This window comes from Lepidochelys kempii, chromosome 14 (assembly GCF_965140265.1).
Source record: "Lepidochelys kempii isolate rLepKem1 chromosome 14, rLepKem1.hap2, whole genome shotgun sequence".
In the NCBI taxonomy this organism is placed as follows: Eukaryota; Metazoa; Chordata; order Testudines; family Cheloniidae; genus Lepidochelys; species Lepidochelys kempii.
This window is the reverse complement of record NC_133269.1, coordinates 31373419-31394391: the sequence shown is the minus strand read 5'-3', so window position 1 is coordinate 31394391 and position 20973 is coordinate 31373419. Positions and strand designations below refer to the sequence as shown.

At 47.9% G+C, this 20973-nt stretch overlaps 1 protein-coding gene and 1 long non-coding RNA gene across 7 annotated transcripts in view; both read left to right on the top strand.

The window, feature by feature from the left end:
- The window catches only part of LOC140898275 (butyrophilin-like protein 2), a 1102357-nt gene that overhangs the window by 1033608 nt on the left and 47776 nt on the right, over nucleotides 1-20973 (top strand). The window lies entirely within an intron of this gene.
- LOC140898295 (uncharacterized) lies at nucleotides 214-19544 on the top strand. 2 transcript variants are annotated; one of them, XR_012154935.1, is made up of 5 exons: nucleotides 214-2010; nucleotides 3034-3512; nucleotides 8665-8946; nucleotides 10480-10596; nucleotides 19002-19544. It is a non-coding gene; the product is annotated as an uncharacterized lncRNA (long non-coding RNA). The 2 variants fall into 2 exon arrangements; XR_012154936.1 differs by lacking the exon at nucleotides 3034-3512 and having other exon boundaries at nucleotides 232-2010.

Below are 20973 nucleotides of genomic sequence, written 5' to 3'. Positions count from 1 at the left end.
TGCTGCCGTCCCTGACCCGACCAGGCTCTGCCCCCCTGAGCACCTGCAGGAGCCGAGCCAGCTCCGGGAGAGCGACCGCCCCGGGACTGGGCCAGGGACAGAGTCTCCCAACCCGATCGGAGAGGAGAGGGGGAAGGAGAGATGGAGACTTAAAAGGGCAACAGGGGACTGAAGTGGGGAGGGAGGTTCCCAAATCTGCCTGGATCCATGGGCGAGGTGATGGGGAATGCGGGGGAGGTATCCAGTCCCTCTGTACAGATGCCCCAGGGCCCGAATGAAAAAATGGTGGGGGTAGGGCCAGTCAGTCCTTACCATCAGTCTCTGGCCCCAGCTCTGTCTGTCCCTGGGAGCTGCCAGCCCCCCTGTGCTTTCCTCAAGCTCGGTGCCGCTCTGGAGTGAGCAGCCCTGTGCCCTCTCCACCCACAGACACCACCTACCATTGGGCCTGGGGAGAGAACCGCCCACAACCACAACAGCCCGGCCCTGTCGGGGTGTGTCCTCCCCCCACCCTGCTCTGCACGGAGCAGCTGCTGTGCAGACTTGTCAGATGACACAGGCCAGTTGGCAGCTTCCTCACCTTCACTTGGCCTGATTTTCCTGCTTGCCCCTGTGTGAACCAGGAGTGACAGGTTTAATTTCACTTCCTTGTTCCCCTAAAAGTGCTGCCCTAACAGCAACTGGGCATTTCCCTTCTGCCAACTGCCTCCTGCTGCGGGGTGAGTTGAGAATAGTCATTGCAACACGGAGCCATGGGCTACCCTCATGTCAACCAGTTCCTGCAGCTTGGCCTCTCCTCAGCTCCAGCCAGTCGCTCCATCTGCTCTCAGTGAGGACGCTGTACAGGGAGCATCACATCTCTCACTCTCACTTATACACACACACCTGGCTATCCCTGAACACACCTTCTGTGTCTATGTAGCTACAGACTCTGGTGTCCATCACCACAGTATCTCGACTGCAAAGTTACAAAGCAACCACCCAGTCTGAGGATCAGGATTCTCCCCTTGTCCCATCATGTGCTGAGAAGTGTGAACACTAATCTCCCCCTCCCTCTGCCTCCCCTCTAAGGCCATTGTTGGGTGGGATTCTCCCTCTTGGCCCAGCCCACTTGGACACTGTACAGGGGTCATGTGTGACAGAAACAACCCAGTAAGGTCCTAAATATTGGCTAACTACTTAGGCCAAAGAGGGAGCAGTCACTTATGGTGTGATTGCCTTAGTGCCCCTTGCAGGGGTTCTCCCATTCTGAGCCTTCATTCTCTTCCTGTGGCCCCTGCTTCCCCAAGCCCTTCTGCCCCAAACAGAGCTCCCCACAGCCCCAGTCCCTCAGCTGTCCCTTCTGCACCCCCAAGAACCCCCAATCCTTTCCCATCCCACCGCCCCATCCGTGACGTTATTGACATAATCTGGGACCGTATAGATCATTGCTGCAACCAAGGTCCTGTAGTGGTACCAAATCTTGTATAAAGGGGGTCACATGAGGTGTCTAAGACAAGGTTATGATTTGCTGGTTATGATTATGCTATCTGTTTGCATGTATCATTTTTTTATTTAAAGATATAAGTATTGGCTCTATACTGTCTGTATTTCAAACTTATGCTATGCTTCTGGGTGACACCCCAGACAAGTTGGTGTCAGCTCTGCCTAGCCTGCTTGTTAGGACCATCAGCTTTACATTTGACCCATTGAGAGAAGGCAGACACGCCTTGTGACTCAGCAAGTTATGCAGGGACATGCCTATGGAGGTTTTTCCATGCCATGTGATGGACAGCTTGTCTTTGGAACAAAGAAAGAAAGACCACATGACAAGAGAATATAAAAAGCTGCTGCAGCTCCTCCATCTTGTCTTCAATCCTGCTTCTTATCTCTGGAGGGACTTTGCTACACTGAAGCATTGAACGAAGGACTGATGACCCATCCCAGCTGTGGCTGTTCTCCAGAGACTTGATTTGAACCTGCAGTCTATTCTATCACTGCTGCAAGCCTGCCATCAAGAACTTTGCCATCACTGTATGTAATTGATTCTACCAGTTCTAACCAGTTCTAGCTCTCATCTATATCTTTTTCCTTTTATGAATAAACCTTCTCTCCCACATCTCTCCCACAGCACCTGCAACAACCCCATACTCCTCCTACCACCCAATAGCCCCTTAGCTGCCCAGCCCCTCTGTACCCCCAGCTCTGCTGCTCCCCTAAGATCACCCAGAGCCATTCCTCTCCTATCTGGGGGGCTGGGCTCAAAACATCTGACTCTGCAGTAGTGATGGTACAGGAGTTTCTCCAAACAATCCATCCCAGCAAGGGCAGGGTTATTAATTAACTCTGCATTTACAGGGGGAGGATTCAATCTGAGGCAGAGCTGCAATGGCCTTGTTAAACCAGTGATAAGTGTATTGAACACACAGTTTGCACTGGGAAAAGCAGCTGATAGACCTGCTCTTATCTAAACAAGAGTAAGCCCTGGAAAGATGGGCTGGGATGACACAAGCTCTAAGATCAAAGTCTGAGTGTATTCAAGGGTCCCATCTTGCAGTCCTGGTGCTTTCTACATTTTCACTGAGCTCAGTAGATGATGTGACTCACATGCAAGGACTGCAGGAGTAGGGCTTGATCCTCCACCCCCTGGAGTTAAAGGCAAAGATTCCATTGATTTCAGGGGTGCAGGATCCAGCCATTCATACCAGCAAAATTTCTGCATTTGAGCAGCATCTGCTGGTGTTTCCAAGGCCACAGGTCAGGGGTTTTCCCCCTCCTGCCATCTTAGGAGTGAGTGGATGTTAAGTGAAGAATGTGAAGGGCCTTTAACTAGAAAGGTTTCATGAGTACCTGGATCCCGCATTGCTGGGCATTTCAGAAATACAGATGGACAGAGAATTCCCCTGACAGAAGCAGGAATAGAACAAAGATGGTGATCCAGGGGTTGAGGACATGGGCCGGGGGCTGCTTGGGACCCCCATGCTGCTGGCATATATGTTGTATTATATGTTGTATTAATTTGTATGGTGTAGGTGTAACCCTGAGGTTTTTTTTCAGGAGTTAAAGTCCATTTACAGACTATGAAGAGCCAATAACTGTCCAATCCTGTCCACTGATGGCACCACCCTCCTGACTGAGCCCAATATGATACTAGAAAGATGGAAAGAACATTTTGTGACTCTCCTCAATCATGAGTCAAGTGCAAATGATCAAATAGTAGACTCAATTGAACAAAGACAGTTTGATTTGAACTCAAACATCCGCCAACTTCAGAGGAGACTAAGAACGCACTTATGGAAATGACAAATGGAAAGGCAGCTGGAGCTCACAAATCCCAGCTGAAGTGCGAAAACATGGTAGTCCTATACTTCACAAAGCTTTGCTAGACCCAGTTACTTTCTGCTGGGAAAATAAGGTTTTACCCCAGGATTTCAAAGTTACCAAAATCGTAATAATCTGCAAGAGCAAAGGGGACAGACATAACTGCAGCAATTATCGTGGCATTTTGCTCTTCTCCATCACTGGTAGACTCCTTGGTAAGCTGTTGCTGAAAAGGTTTCAGGTTATTGCAGATGATGTACTCCCTAAATTCCAGTGTGGTTTCCATTCATCACACAGCATGGCCGACATGATATTTTCCCTATGCCAGTTACAGGAGCAAGCTGCTGAACAAGAAATGTCCTCGTATGTTGCCTTTGTTGACCTTAGTAAGGCATTTGACTATGTCAAATGCTCCACTGTCTTCTTGCAAAGTTTAGCTGCCCAAACAAACTAATCAACCTTATTTGCTGCTTCCATGCCAACATGCAGGCCCATGTATCAGTGGGTGCCGACTCATCTGATCCCTTTCCTGTAGCCCATGAGGTTAAAAAAGGCTGTGTGCTTCCCTTACATTATTTACTTTCAGAGTAGCAGCCGTGTTAGTCTGTATTCGCAAAAAGAAAAGGAGGACTTGTGGCACCTTAGAGACTAACCAATTTATTTGAGCATAAGCTTTCGTGAGCTACAGCTCACTTCATCGGATGGATGAAGTTTGTTCCTGGCTGGAATGACATGTACAACCATTACAGATGTCACTCTAACAACACGATTCGATGGCAGATTTCTAAACCTCTGCCCATTCAAGGCCAAAAGCAAATCCCAGAAAAGTGAAGTAAAGGATCTACTGTAAGCCGATGACTCAGCGTTTGTCACCCTTTCCGAGAACAACCTGCAGCATTTGCTGAATTCCTTTGCCCGTGTTGTATCCCTGTTTGGCCTCTGTATTAATGTAAAGAAAACAGAAATCCTGTACCAACCATCTCCTGGCAGAAACCCATCACTTCCACCACCACCAGAAATAAAATTGAACAGCTGCCAATTAAACAACATCAAGTCCTTCTGCTGCACAGGTAGCAGTTACCAATGACACTAACATTGACAAAGAACTTTCAGCACCCTTAAAGTCAGCTGTCTTAGCTTTTGGTTGTCTACACAAAGGACTATGGACAAGACAGGGGGTGGGGGTCAAAGTGTCCCCAAAATGCCAACTTTACAGAGCTGTTGTGCTCCCTTGTCTTCTATACTCGTTAGAGACCTCCCCCCTTTATCGTTGCCACATCCAAAAACTTAACTGTCTGCAAGAATGCTACCTACGCAGCATACTGGGAATCAAATGGTCTGACAAAATCGCCAACAACAAGGTACTACGGCAGGCAGCCATGCCAAGCCTGGAAGCCATGCTAGCACAGAGGCAAATGGCCTGGGTCGGCCACGTCATATGTATGGAAAACAATTGACTGCCTAAGAGAGTTCTGTGCAGCGGACTTGAAAAAGGCAGTAGGAAGGCTGGCCATCCCAGATGCTGTTACAAGGACTGCATCAAGCAGCACATACAGTCTGCTGGTCTGCACTTAATGACCTGGGAAGATACAGCCAAGGACAGGTGAGCTTGACACTCTGCTACGAAGGAAGCAGAACGAGCAACAGAATATCATTGTGCCACCTTGGCCAACAGTAGGAGGGAATATAGACACCAAAGTGCCCTGGCACATCTCCTGAACCCTAAATGTGGAAACTGATTTCCAGTCATAGTCGAATACAAGCAACAGATGGAATAAATGAGCACAAAGAGTCAAAGGTGTTAACATGACCCTGTCACTGTCTAACATTAAACAGTGTTAAACAAGGTTTGGGGGTTGGTTTTCAGAGACCTCAGCCAGCGTTGTCTCATGGCAAACACACCATTGAAAAATCCCTTTAACCTTTTATTAAAAATACAAAAAAGAAGATTAACAATTGAAATATTTGCAAAAGGAGAGGGATAGGACAGAATAAAAATAAGGTAGGGAAGGAGAACTGAGAGGGGGGAGGAATGACTGTCGAGGTCCCAAGTGGGGAGGAGGGGGGAAGGAAAGGAGGGACACCCGCACTGAGCTGGGAAGGGACAGGCAGGGCCACGGGCATATGAAGCGGGATGGGGGGCTAGCCTCCTCGAGTGGAAGCTTCACCCTCCGCCCATGGTTAACTTTTCAGCCACAAGTCTTGCATGTGTTTGGAGGGTGGGGAATGGGAATGAAGAATATTTCAGGGCACTAGAATAAATTAACATGGCCACAGAGTCTAGTGGCTGCTGAAGCAGACTTTGGTCCAGTTCTTTACACAGGGTGGAGATAATTACAGTGACTCCTGGAGCACAAGGAAAAAAGTCTGCAGAACTGATTGTGTCACCAGTCAAAAGAGCTGGTTTGCTGGCACCACAGCTGTCTTCTCACTAGCACTGTGGGTGTGTCCGAGGAATTTGAACTTTGTGCCATAACCATGCTGTGAGAAGGATCCAGTTACAGTGACGTTCCAGGCGCTATTGTAGTTGCAGTTTTGAAGCTGATGGATGTTCGAAGAGAGGACGGTGCTTCCATTTAATATAAAATGTATTAACTTAATGAAAACCTTAGGAGCAGGCTGGAGTTAAACCCTGTGGCTCCCTGACCCCTCCAGCAGGATGGATGTTACAGCCTGGGAAAGGGAAGCAGTCACTGGAAGCAGGAGCTCTCTCTAGAGAGAATGGCTCTGGGTGCTAGCAAAGCAGGGAACCCCCTGGAGAGATTGGAATGGCTCAGGAATAACTACACAGGATTCTGCAGATAGGGGGTTCACTCACTGCAACTCCCACTAAATTGCTCCCCTGAATATTTCCTGGCTTATTATGCTGATTAGTCAGAGGAGCGGCTGCTATCAACAGGCCTCGCTCCTGGGATTTGGGGGATAAAGTGTCACTTCACTACCAGGAAATCAGTTGTGAGTGTAGAAAGGCCCACACAGATTCAGAGACCTGTTCAGTCACTTCTCCACTGCCAGGTTCACATTTATTTGCTGTTCTGCTTTATTTACTGACAGATGTAGGAAACGATCACCATTTCTAATTTTCCCTTGGGGCGTTGTTGGGAGTGTGCAGGTATTTTTATCATCAACTCACTACTGTCATGCTCCAGAGTGAGAGGCTGAAAGATGGAAGGGAAACACCTGGGGCCAGATTGGGTGCAACTGATGGAGGGAGAGGGAGATTTTCTAAAGCTCCTAAGGGATTTAGGAGCACAAGCCCCATTGATCCTAACTCCCCTGTGTTTGTGAAAATCTCCCCCTCTGAGTGTAAATGGCACCTGTATGTGTCCATGAGGCCTCTTGTATACCAGATGGGCTCACTCCATCAGCATAACGTGGTGTGAGCCCCGAGTGAAGTCAGCCCTTGTTGGAAGCCCACTGCCCTTTAAAACAACATAGCCTCTTGCAGGTGCCAGGGGCCGTAGAGCCATAGGACCATGTTTCCAAAGGAGCTCAGCTCTGAACTGCTACATGTTGGCACCTGTGTGACATGGGCAGGTTTCCAGGGGCTCTGAGCAGCTCCTGTTGTTCTCAATGGGAGGGGAAGGGGAACAGTGTCCATTGGTTTCAGCTGGAGCTGCTGTACGGAGCACTGTGACATTGTTCCCATTGTGAGCGATGACCAAATCCATCCCTGACATCGCCTTGACCCTGGGACACTGAGGCTGGGCCACAAACACAGAAAGGGAGTCCCAGGCCAGGTGTGAGCTGTTGTGGGGGGAAAACCATGAAGAACCCTCCCCTGGAATAAGCAGAACTGGGGCATGGGTCACTGTCCCCCACCAATACCTTGGTAGTTATTAGGGACAGGGCTGGAAGGGGAGGGGCTATGTCATGCCCACTCTGAGGTCTGGCCTACACCGGCCTTTCCCCTTGAACATTTCCAAAGTTGCTGCCAGAGCAACACCTAAACAAATACTTTACCATCGTTTTTAATAAGGGTACTGAGGTGCTATGGGGTAGTGGCAGGGAATGGGAATTAGGACATGGAAATTACCACATCCAAGCTGGAAGCCAAACTCAAGCAGCTTAATGGGACTAAACTGGGGGCCCCGGATAATCTCTATCCAAGAATATTAAAGCAAGCCCAATAGCTAGGATTTTTAATGAATTTGTAAATTAGGGGATTGTATCCTATGACTGGAGAATGATTAATATAGTTTCTATTTTTAAGAAAAGAGAAAAAGTGATCCAGGTAACTAGAGGCCTGTTAGTTTGACTTCAATTGTATGCAAGGTCTTGGACCAAATCTTGGAAGAAAAAGTAGTTCAGGACAAGAAGTAAACAGTAACTGGGATAAAATATAACATGGTTTTTAAAAAGGTATATTGTGCTAAACCAACTGGATCTCCTTTTTTGCGAAGATAATTGTTTCTTTAGACAAAGGAAAAGCATTAGATCTAATCTACCTGGATGTCAGTAAGGCATTTGATACAGTTCCACCTGGGAAACTATTAGTTAAATTAGAGAAGATGGGGATTAATATGAAAATTGAAAGGTGCATAATGAACTGCTAAAGGGTCATACTGAGGGCTTGTCTACACTAGAAATGCTACAGTGGTACAGCTGCACTGATGCAGCTGCGCTGCTGTAGTGCATCTGGTGAAGAAACTATGCCAGCAGAAGAGAGCTCTTCCGTTGTCATAATACCTCCACCTCTGCAAGAGGTGGTAGCTATGTCGGCAGGAGAAGCTTTCCTACTGACATAGCACTGTCCACACCAGCGCTTAGGTTGGTGTAATTTCTGTCACTCAGGGGTGTGAATTATTCACACCCCCTGAGTGATGTAAATTATACCAAAGTAAGCTCTAGTGTAGACCAAGCCTGAAAGGTGAATTGTCAGGCCGGAGGGAGGTTACTAGTGGAGTTCATGTATAAGATCTAATGCTTTTCCTTTGTCTATACGTGACATGTATAAAGCTGATACAATGGTCTGTGTATATCCCATGATACAATGGCTCTGTTCACAGGCTGGCAATCCTGGTTATTCATTCACACTTACCTGACTTTGCCCCATCACTGCATTGCCTGTTCTGTTTCTATAAAGACATTAACCCCTGAACATCTGGCCATTAACAATAGAAGATGAGAGGAGATACCAAGTGAGCTGTAGCTCACGAAAGCTTATGCTCAAATAAATTGGTTAGTCTCTAAGGTGCCACAAGTCCTCCTTTTCTTTTTGCGAATACAGACTAACACGGCTGTTACTCTGAAACCTGTCATAAAAATAAACCAGAACTTTCCCAGCTCTCTACAGATGCTGTAATGAGACTTTTGGCACATCTGGGTACTGTAGAATTAACACCTGTTTATTCCATTTTCCTCTAGGTGTGGGCTCTGATCCTGACATCCCTGTGGAAGGTCACCAGGATGGAGGGATCCGGGTTGTGTGTCGATCATTTGGGTGGTACCCAGAGCCTGAGGCTCAATGGAGAGATCTCCAGGGGCAGGTCTTACCATCAGCCTCTCACAACATATTGCAAGAGGCCACCGGTCTGTTTCAAACAGAGATTGCTATTGTTATAACAGAAGAATCCAACCAGAAAGTGTCCTGTTCTGTCAGGAACCCCTGCCTGAACCAGGAGAGAGTGTCAACCATTTCCATAGCAGGTCAGTGCCCATCCACGCTGTATGTGGAATAGACTGAGCTTCTGCAGTTGTTAGTGTGGAACAATTCTTATTGGGTCTCCTATTTACTGGCCTGAATCTTCAGCATTATGAGCAATTCAGCTACATTCACAAAAACACTTAGGTGTGCTGATGCTCAGCACCACAAACACTAATTATATAGTAACCAGTGGTGAAAGTAACTTAAGGGACTTACCGAGATGCAGGGAGGCCGGGGTCCTGAGCAAGGTTGGTGGGGGGAGGTGGCTCTGGGCCCCCGGAAGGGGTGGGCCTTGGGCAAAAGGGGCGGGACTGGGGCCAGACTCCCACAGCCAGCCTTTCAGCGCTGCCCAGCCCACGCCACCTGGAGCTCCAGCAGCAATTTAAAGGGTCCGGGGCTCCCGTCTGCTACCTTTTGCCACCACCCCCCCTCCGCCCATTAGCGTCCCTGCCGGTATGGTTGGCTGTGTATCGGCTCTTACTGGTATGCTGTACCATACTGGCTTACTTTCACCTCTGGGTGTAACCTGGAGTCAGTGAAGTTACTCCAGATTTACACTGGTGTAACAGATCTTAAGGAGAGTCAGTATTTGATACTTTGAGGTACCTAGAAAATCACTGGGAACAACAAAGCCTGAGTTAGGTGCCCAGGCTCCCTGTACAACAGGGGCTAGACTGCAATTCACAGAAACCAGCCTGCTAAGTGCCACCTCCTCTTAGCTAGCCAATGGGAGATGACAAGGAGAGGGGTGTGTGTTAAGTCCCCTTTGTCTCAGAGATAGGTGCCTAAACTGGAGTATTGTGTCCAGTTCTGGGTGCCACATTTCAGGAAAGATGTGGACAAATTGGAGAATGTCCCGAAAGAGCAACAAAAATGATTAAAGGTCTAGAAAACATGACCTCTGAGGGAAGACTGAAAAAATTGGGTTTGTTTATTCTGGAGAAGAGAAGACTGAATGGGGACATGATAACAGTTTTCATGTACATAAAAGGTTGTTACAAGGAGGAGGGAGAAAAATTATTCTCCTTAACTTCTGTGGATAGGACAAGAAGCAATGGGCTTAAATTGCAGCAAGGGCGGTTTAGGTTGGACATTAGGAAAATCTTCCCAACTGTCAGAGTGGTTAAGCACTGGAATAAATTTCCTAGGGTTGGTGGTGGAGTCTCCATCACTGGGGATTTTTAAGAGCAGGTTGGACAAACACCTGTGAGGGATGGTCTAGATAATACTTAGTCCTACCTTGAGTGCAGGGGACTAGACTAGATGACATCTCGAGGTCCCTTCCAGTCCTATGATTCTCTAATGGAGCTGCGCCAAGCCCCATCCCTGATATTCCCCTTTTCAGTAATTAACCATGTTCAGTAACCAGATTATTGCTTGGACTTTCAATGGCTTAATAATAAAGCACAGAGGAGCCACATCTCACCATGTATTTCCCTGTGAGATTCTTTTAACTGGTCACAGTGTCACCATTGTTGCAATGTCCTTCTTTTGACACATGTTTGTTCCTAAGTCAATGACACTTTCTCTTGCAGATCTCTTTTTCACATTTCACATCTGGGTGGTGGCTCTGGGTGTGATCCTGGGTGTTATCTTCTGTGTTCTCATTGCCCTGGCCAGTTACTGCTCCTGGAGTCAATGCAGAGCAAAAGGTAAAGTAACAAGAAGGGTGTCAGGGTTCCCTTCCCACTCTGAACTCTGGGGTACAGATGTGAGGACCCCCATGAAAGATCCCCTAAGTTTATATTCTACCACCTTAGGTTAAAACTTCCCCAAGGTACAATTCCTTTCCTTGTCCTTGGGTAGTATTGCTGCCACCACCAAGTGATTTACACAAAAATTTGGGAAAAGGGTCACTTGGAGTCCCTATCCCCCCAAAATATTCCCCCAAGCCCCTTCACCCCCTTTCCTGGGGAGGCTTGAGAATAATGTGAGTACCGACCAGACTCTTTGTCTCTAGGACACTGAAAATCAATCAGGTTCTTAAAGAAAGAACTTTATTTAAAGAAAAAGTAAAAGAATCATACCTGCAAAATCAGGATGGAAGATAACTTTACAGGGTAAAAACACAGAGGATTCCCCTCTAGGCTCAGCTTCAAAGTTACAAAAAACAGGAATAAAACTCCCTCTTAGCATAGGGGAAATTAACAAGCTAAAACAAAAGATAATCTAATGCATTTCCTTGCCCTTACTTACAATGTTTGTAATCTTAGATGAATCATTTCAGGTATGTTTTCAGGAGATGTTTTACTTTCCTGGCCTCTCTCTCCATCCAGAGAGAGAACAAACAAAGAGAAACAAACACTTCCCCCCGACCCCCAGATTTGAAAGTATCTTCTTTTCTTATTGATCCTTCTGGTCAGGTGCCAACTAGGTTATTTGAGTTTCTTAACCCCTTACAGGTAAAGTGTTCTCTGTTCATCTGGCCAGGAGGGATTTTATGCTATTGCATACATAAAGGTTGTTACCCTTCCCTATATATTTATGACAAAGGGAGAATGCAATTTGACCAGTCAGAGATTTAAAAACAAAAATGGAGATGCCAGGATTGAGGTGCTTTGATTAAATGTTTGGAAGAGTTTGGGGCAATGGAGATAGGTTGAGGGCGAAGGGTGCTCTGAATACATTATGATTTCACGTCTGAACTCACAAGTGTCAAGTGGGTTCATCCTGTCAGATCTCACTAACAAGTCCCAATGGAATGTGATTCTGAAATATTCCATGGGGATCAGCATTGCTCAGTTTGAAACACCCATGTGAGGCTTAGTAAGCTATGCTTGCAGCTGTGACATATCTAACTTGTTTGCTTGCAGACAAAACAATGCAAAGTAGGAGAGAAGTAAGTTTCTTAGGGCCCAATTCTGTGCACATGCACATCCCTTCTGTTGAAAAATTGTATAGTCAATCGTTTAACCACACTCTGTTTCATTATGAAATATATTCAAGAGACCAAATAACCAGTATCAGTCAGGTTTATTGCTAAAGCTCAATAATAGTATAGTAGAGGAAGAAAGGTTCATTACGATACCTGTGTCCAGGAAGCCGTCTTGTGCAGCCTTGTTAAATTCACCTTACACAGAAGGTGTGCACTCAAAGTTACTCTCCCAAAGTTATCCTTTTTATATCCTGCCTGTTCCTAAGTAAAAGGTACTGTGTCCTCTGAAACTAGATTTATTCAATCAGTTTTTCTGTACCAAAGTGTACTCCGTATCTTGTTGTTCTCAGCATGTGCATTCCAGGTACCAAGGGGCATGAAGGCACCTCCTAGGTTTGTACTAGGGTAGAACAATCATATGTCTTGTCCTTTTCCCTTGGGACCTTCCAGTGGTGGCCTTTGAGTGTGTGGAACAGTTACATTAGCCATGGGTTTGCTGTTATAAACACAACAGCATGAAATATCACCTCTTGCCTTTTTCTCCCTCTAGAGACTCTGCAATCTGCGATGGAGAGGCAGAAATGTCAGTGTCTGGGACCAATGGGATGGGTTGAAGATTTCATGTCATGATAGTCGAGTTAGCTCAGTGAAGCCAACTTAACTCGATTGAAAGACACATTTGATGCAGAGTAGTCACAGTTTACCACCTTTAGCTCAGTTTTAGCTGATGGAGTTACAGCCTGTTTTAATGAGTGATGGGGAACGTCTCCATATTGGCACCAGGGCCCAAGCTGTGAGCTCAGGGGCTGCTCATGCTCACACAAATGGGCTCTGAAGGCGAATAATAAAGCCCATGGGAATTATAGAAATGGTTCTCTGAATCCAGGGCCCTGAATAACACTTGCCATCCTGGGCCGGTGTCATTGCTGGAGACTGGGTACGTCTATACTGCAAAAAACCCACCCACGGCAGCAAATCTCAGAGCCTGGGGCTTGCACTGCATGGCTAAATATTAATATTGTAGACATTCCGGCTTGGGCTGGAACCCAGGCTCTGAGGCCCTCCCCCTCACTGGGTTTCGGAACACAGGTGCTAGCCCAAGCAGGAATGTCTGTACTGCTATTTTTAGCCCTGTAGCATGGGCTCCCCAAGCCTGAGTCAGTTGGCCTAGTCTCTGGGCCCCACTGTTGTGTTTTGTTTTGGGGTTTTTTTTGCAATGTAGATGAACCCTGAGAGACTTGTCCAATATTTAACAGGATCCCTCACTCAGGATCCCCCTGTGTTGTGGCTCTTCCATACACATGTAATGAGGGAGAGGGCAGGATTTCACCTGCAGTGAGCATGTACACCCACAACCTCAGCTCCACTCTACAGCGACTCTATGCATTAACCATACAGGTCTGATCAGTGCAGAACAGTGTCTGTGGTTCTACATTAAATGAAACTGATTTTATAGGAACACAATGTTTTAAGGGTTTTTTTCCAATTTCCCCCCTCATGATGTTACTACAGGGCAGAGTTAAGGTTGTTTAGGTGCCTTAGCTGCATTTCGAGACCACGGAATGTTTGGATTTCTTTTAAATATAACCATAATTCTGTATTGTCTGGGTATATAACATTTGGTTTGGGGATAATTACAAGATTCTTGTAATGACTTTTACCCTTAAGTTACAAGTACATGTCCTCTCAGTTTTAACTCCATATTAAGGGGAATTGCATTGTGCATTATGGCACAGATCTGCAAAGAGACTTAGGCACCAAACCCAGAGACAGGCATCTCAATCCTAGTTTTAGGCACCGTGATCCACAAGACCCCTCTTGGCTGATGCATAACTGTGTGGGTGCCTAAACTCACTCGGGACAGAAATCTCTGCTGTAAAAATTCTCTCAGTGTCTAAGTTTCTGCCTCTGGGCATATACATGGCTGCCTTGCTCTAGACGTTTAGGCACCTATCTCCCACCTGAGCCCCAAAGTGACCCACAAACTGGAGGAAGGAGCATCCTGTAGACATGCTCAGAGGTCACCCAATGACACAAAGAACAGAGGTGGGAGACTGGGAGGAGGCAAAACTCTCTTATAACCTTTAGCCTAGGGGTTAGGGTACCCACCCGAAATGTGGGAGACTCTGGTTGAAGTCCCCTCTCTCTGCTGATGAGGAGAAAGGATTTGAACAGGGGTCTCCCAACTCTCAGGACAGTGCTCTAACTACTGGGCTATGGGATATTCTGGTATGAGGCTCACTCTGTCTGTTTTGTTTAAGGTGTTAAACTTTAATCAAATATTAATTGAGAATCACTCTATAACCACCTCACCCCACTCCCCAGCACAACAGACATCATTTCCCCTGAGCCGGGATCTTCTGCATGGGCCTAGCCCCTCCCTGCAAGATTGCACCCCACCAGCTGTCTGCCTGAGAATCATACAGGAACTGGGCTCTTTTCCCTGCCTCAGGGTCTCCTCCTGGAGTCTTCCTGCTCCCTGAAGCTCTCCCTTAGCTGAAGAACTTGCTGGCCAGGCTTTTATTAGGACCAGGAGATCTTCAAGCCATCACTTGATCCCTGGCCTCAGCATCAGCTGATTAATCTCAGGGTGGAACTGGGCCCCAACTCTCCTTAAAAGACCAGCCACCTTGTGACACTTAGTCTCTCCCATCCTAAAACTTTCCATCCCTGATCCTAATTGCCTCTCTACCTACTGTCCCTTCTCCCTTCTCCCGCTAAGCTCAATGAACGCTCTGTCTACAATCACAGTCTGGAGTTTCTCTCCTCCTGTTCCATCCTAGACAGGGGTGCTGGAATAGGGGGCACCAAGGGGCCATGGAGCTCCACTTTTTACCTGCCATAAGAACAAGTAATGGGGTGAGGGGGCACAAAGGAGCAAGCGGGGAGCGGGGTCTTGGGAGGAAGAGGCAGCGCAGGGGCTCAGGAAGAAGGGGCGGTGCGAAGGCGGGGCCGTGGGAGAATGGGCGCTGTGAGGGAGGGGCCTTGGGGGAATGAGAGCTGTGAGGGGGAGGGTCCATGGTTGGGGTGATGGTGGGCCCCGCACTTTTAGGAATCTTCTGCCGCTCCTGTCCTAGACCTAGACCCTCTCCAATTGAGCTTCTTCCCCATTCACTCCCCTGAAACCACTCTCACCAAAATCTCTAATGACCTCTGTGATGTTCCCAGCTCAGCCTCTTCTATGGCCTCCCAGACACACCCACTGTCTCCCTTCAGTCCACACAAACTCCATATAACAAAGAGATACCTGCCCCAGGGAGCTCACCCTCTGCATGACAGATAGGCTATAACAGAGGGATGAAAAACACAAGGGACGTGAGGGGTTGGGAGGGCAAGCAGCGAGGTAATGATAAAAAGAAACCCAAGTCCAGCTCATCACTTGCCCAGCCAGTTCCAGACAAGAGAGATTACTGGGGCCACAGCATATATGTGTTTGGAGGAGGGATTTAAGAGAGAATAAGGGAGCAGCTTTACAAATATTGATGGGGCATTTTCTCCATGCACGGAAGGGGAGAAAACACTGAGGTGCTTGAGGGAGAAGCAGACAGGTGGGTGACCCAGCCTGCCAGGAGCAGCCCTTACCATTTTGCCCAAGAGGGCAAAAAATGTTTTCTATGCAATGGGAAGACAGTGTTGACAGCTCAGTAAAGCTGGTGGATTTGACAGACAGGGAAGGGCTGAATGGTGAAGGGACTAATGGCAAAGACTATTAGCTTGTGCTGGTGTGGTGCTGGGTGGGGCAGAGGGTCTTAGTGAAGGGACAATAAGACGGTGGGGGATGTGGTAGCAGAAACAACCCGGAAGGGAAGATGGGGCAGTAGTTGGAGAGGTGTGGGGAAGAGAAGCAGGTTTGTGAGTAAAATTATACCTGGGCTTTTGCATGGTCAGGACCCTAGATTGTAAACTCTTTGGAGCAGGGACTGTGTCTTTTTATAGTCTGGAGTGTGTGTGTGTGTACAGAACCAAGTGCAGTGGGGGCCCAGCCCTGAGTGTATGTGTACAGGACCTAGTATGGTGGGCCCCAGCCCTGAGCGTGTGTGTACAGGACCTAGCGCAGTGGGGCCCAGCCCTGAGTGCGACCTCTAGATGCTACTGGAATGTAAATAATAATGTGCAGTGGGAGCAGCAGACCAGCATGGGATGTGGAGATATGGCCTGGGGTGGGGCTTAAAGGCATGTGTGTCTGTGCAGAGGATGGGGGATGAAGAGTGGCAGGTGGGGAGGAGGTTGCAGGGATCAGTGTGGGAGGGACGTGGAACGGTGACTTGGAGCCAGCAAGCCCTGCTCTCTGGTCCAGGTTTATGTGTGCAGTATCTGAGGTGTATAAGATAGTACATGTAACAGCTGGGACAGGACAGCTTGGGTCCCTGTCCCCATAAGAAGCTCTGCTCTGCGCTCTTCTCTGCTTAGCGTCCTATTGACAGATCTTTCAGAACATTCGTATCATCAGTGCGGGAGACGTCACTCTTAGTTCGACTATTGCCCATTAATTTTGGTGACTCAACATTAACTGAAGGTGTCTTTTACCTTCCAGCGGAATATGGCAGGATGGCATGACTTCCCCATGGCAGGACGTATTTAATAACCTGGAACTCCCCTCTTCTCTGACTCTTCTGGGAAACCAGGCCAGTCTCAGCATCCTGGTTTCTGGGGGCCAACCCCATCTTATTTGCCCATCTTGCCCACGGTCGGTACCTAATATTGGACCAGTCCTGTGCTTTCTTCTCTTGTGGTTGTCTGTGGTGGCTGACTCTTTCAAATCACTGACCTTCTTTGAGGCACCACTGTGGTTGCTTAGTTCCTTCGAAATATGGGAGCTGGAACTCCCATAGTTGTTGCTGCCCTCCTGACACTACCTTGAGAGAGTGAATGTCCCACCGTCATGGAAGTGCTTGTGCCATGCTGCTTGGTCATCCGTTCTTGGTGGAATGGGATCTCAGATTCCACTTCTGATACCATATAGTCAGGGGAAGCACATTTAAGTACTCCACTCAGCTGCCTCAGGGTGGCCCTGCAAGTACCTTGCCTCAGTTTACCCTCTTCGGCACTACTTAAATAACTCCATGTAATCTGAAAAATCTGAAACAAAAGTCCCTTGCTGGGATCTACTTTACTCATAAACTCAAAGGTCAGAAGGGACCATCATGATCATCTAGTCAGACTTCCTGCACATTGCAGACCACAGAGCCTCACCCACCCACTCCAGAAATAGACCTCTAACCTCTGGAAGAGTTACTAAAGTCCTCAAATCATGATTTAAAGATTTCAAGTTTACAGAGAATCCACCATTTACACTAGTTTAAACCTGCAAGTGACCTATGCCCCATGTTGCAGAGGAAGGTGAAAATCCCTCAGATCTCCGCCAGTCTGACCCAGGGGAAAATTCCTTCCTGACCCCAAGTATGGGGATCAGTTAGACCTTGAGTATGTGGGCAAGACCCACCAGCCAGATACCTGGGAAAGAATTCTCTGTAGTAACTCAAAGTCCTCCCCATCTAGTGTCCCATCATCAGAGATATTGGCTGCTAGCAGTTGCAGATCAGCTACATCCTCTCGCTGCCCTCTGCCTCAGTGGTTCCCACCCCTTCCCTTGTCCCCCCTCAGGCCCCACTGGGCCTGCCCCTCTCTTTCTCCCTATCTGCCCACTTGGTGCCCACCCTTCTCCTTTGCCCCCCTCTAACCCTGGGTGCCCACCTCTTTCCTCACCACTCCTTTATCCTCTGGTGCCCAGGGCTTCCCTTGCCCCCATTTTCTCCCCAGGTGACTGTCCCACTCCTCTCTTCTCTGCCTCTATTCCCATGTGGCCTGTCCCTTCCCTCTTCCCCCCTCTTACTACTGATACCTGCCTTTTCCACCTTTTGATGCCTGTTCTTCCGCTTGCCCCACCACACCCTCTGATACCTGCATCTTCCCTCACCCCCAACATCTGGCTCTCTGCTCACCCCCTCTGCCTCACTGATGCAAGCCCCTTCCCTCTGCCGTCTTGATACCTGGCTCTTCCTTCAACCACTTTCTTCCCCATGAAGGCCCCTCCCCTCAACATCCTCTGTCCCTCTGGTGCCTCCCCGTTACCTCACCTCCTCTTCCTCAGGCACCTTCCCTCTCCTGCTCTTTGCCCCGCAGTGACTACATCTCCCCTTGTCCCCTATAGCCCCCCTGACACCCGCACCATCCCTCAATCCTCTCTGTCCCTTTGGTGCTTGTCCCTCCTTCCTGTGGGTGGAAACCCTTTCCCTTGCCCAACCATCTCCCAGCCTTTGATCCCAACCCCCTCACACTTGCTCCTCCCCACAACTCTCTGGTTCCCCTCCCACCCCTGGGGCATATCCTTCCTCCTGGCATTGCATGGGGGCCCCATGACACAGTGATTAATGGGAATGAAGGTTAATTTCCCTTTCATCCTAGTGACCAGCCCCTGACCCTGGCACTGATTCTGTGACTCTCTCCCCAGTGAACATGACTCTGGATCCAGACACATCAAATCCCTGGCTCATCCTGGTCTGAGGATCTTAAACATGTGAGAGATGGACATACCCCACAGGATCTTCCCGATAATCCTAAGAGATTTGATACTTTCCCCATTGTCCTGGGTGCTGAGGGATTTATGGACGGGAGGTGTTACTGGGAGGTGGAGGTGGGAGACAAGACAGGCTGGACTCTGGGGGTTTGTAGAGAATCTGTGAGCAGGAAGGGGCCAGTCAGACTCACACCTGGGAATGGATACTGGACAATGTGTCTGAAGGATGGGGAATACAAGGTCCTCACCTCCCTCTCAAGCTCCCTCCCCGTGAGCATCAGGCCCAGCCGAGTGGGTCTGGAATCCCATGCCTGTAGGAGATGCACCCTTGCATCCTTGCTTACCCTCAGGAGTGAGATATTGGCTTCTATGACCCCCACCTGTGGAAAATGGTGGCTGAATTAGCAATATTGTCCCTAGACACCTGCAGTGATCCCTTTAAAAAAACACCTAGACCCTTTGCCCTATCTTGAGCACCCAACCTCTCCCCCTCCCCTGGAGGGCACTCACCATGTTTAAGATGCTTGCTGAGATGTGTGCTTGCCAAGGGTCACTGAGAAAGTGATTTGTATGTAAAAAGAGGTATATTTTTACACTATAATGTTTCAGTGCTGTGCGTGAACTAAAAATCATGCTTCTGTGAATTGTTTCTTGTGTTTCTATAGATTTGGCCTTCAGGGGATCTTCCTACACACTGGGGGAGCACCTCCACCAAATAAGGAAGTGACCAAGGTGCAGCAAGGAGGACATGTTCTGAGAGGTGCTCCAATCCTCTGAGGCTGAAAAAAGAGGATACAGGGAGTGGACAAAGACTTTAAAGGAAAAATAATTCAAACTCACAGGGAGGCCAGAAAGGAGAGCAAGGAACACATTGTAAAGGGCCAGGAGTGGATGATAAAAATGATGGAGGAGCAAACAGCAATGTTGAGGTCCCTAATCATGCTCCAGGCAGAACACATGAGTACTCCCTCACCAGCCATTACAGAACTGCTTTCCATGCCTTCCCCAAACTCCTCCCCCGCATTCCTTGCAACATCCCAGAACATCTCTGTGTGCCGTTCCATCCATCCCTTTGGACACTTTCCCAAACGATAGCTGGATTTACACACAGTTATGAGAGCGTACTGCCATACGCTTTTTTCTCCCTTCCCACCAATCCTTTTGTGTGTGTTGTTAATTGTTATTTAATAAAAACAAACTCTGAAAGATACCAATCTTTATTTGTCGCCAACACATGGTGGTCGCTGCTGACAGTTATACACTTGCTGACTGCAAATCCTGGTCAGGAATCATCAAAATTTTAATGCAAAGCAGCAAGTTAACAAAGCGTGGCAGAGTGCTGTGTAGAAATACACGTGACTGGTGTTCATTGTCAAAATGTTGTCTCAAAGCCTCCCTGACTCCAACAGCCTCCCATTATGTTCCTCTAGTAGTCCTGGTATCTGGCTGCTTAAAATAAGCCACCAGGTGATCCGCTTCCGTGCTCCACACGGTGGGGAACATTTATCATCGAATCCTAGAATATCAGGGTTGGAAGGGACCCCAGAAGGTCATCTAGTCCAACCCCCTGCTCGAAGCAGGACCAATTCCCAGTTAAATCATCCCAGCCAGGGCTTTGTCAAGCCTGACCTTAAAAACCTCTAAGGAAGGAGATCCTACCACCTCCCTAGGTAACGCATTCCAGTGTTTCACCACCCTCCTAGTGAAAAAGTTTTTCCTAATATCCAACCTAAACCTCCCCCACTCCCCCATTTCACCCTTAGCCTCACAGCTATTATAGAGCATGCCCCCAGCTGCTATCACCATGGGAATAGTTTCCTTATTTAGGTCTAGCATTCCATAAAGGCAGCACCAGCATGCTTTTAATCTGCCAAAGGCACATTGTACAGTCATTCTGCACCTGCTCAACCTATTGTTGAAGCACTCCTTGCTGCTGTGCAGATTTCCCATCTAAGGTTTCATGAGCCATTGCAATAAAGGGTACACTGGGTCTCCCAGGATTGCTATTGGCATTTCACCATCCCCCACTGGAATCTTCTGCTCTGGAAAGAAAGTCCCTGCTTGCAGATTTCTGTACAGGCCAGTGTTCCTAAAGATGCATGCATCATGCACCTTCCTTGACCATCCCAGTTTGATGTTGATGAAATGCCCATGGATATCCACATGTATAGTATGTATATATACACAGGTTTGGGCTTCAACCCTCTCATCTCTATTGAGCATCACCAGGGTGGAGGGATCCGGGTGGTTTGTCAGTCATCTGGGTGGTACCCAGAGCCCAAGGTGCTAGGGAGCGATCTCAGTGGGCAACATTTACCATCAATCTATGAAGCAAAATCCCTGGGGCATAACGGCCTGTTTGAAACAGAAAATTCTGTTATTATGAGAGAACATTCAAACTGTTGGATCAGTAATACCTTTCTCAATCAAGAAAAGGAATCAACAATTTACATAGCAGGTCAATTACCAGTCAAACCCCACACTGAAATTACCACCACCAGAAACAAAACAAAATACAGGAAACAAAGAACTGAAGAATCCGTGGTGCACATTTTACAATCTACATACAAGCAAAGAAAATGGCAGAGTGGTATCTTCACAGGGTCACAGTTCAGGCAGTCTGATTACCTGAATTTT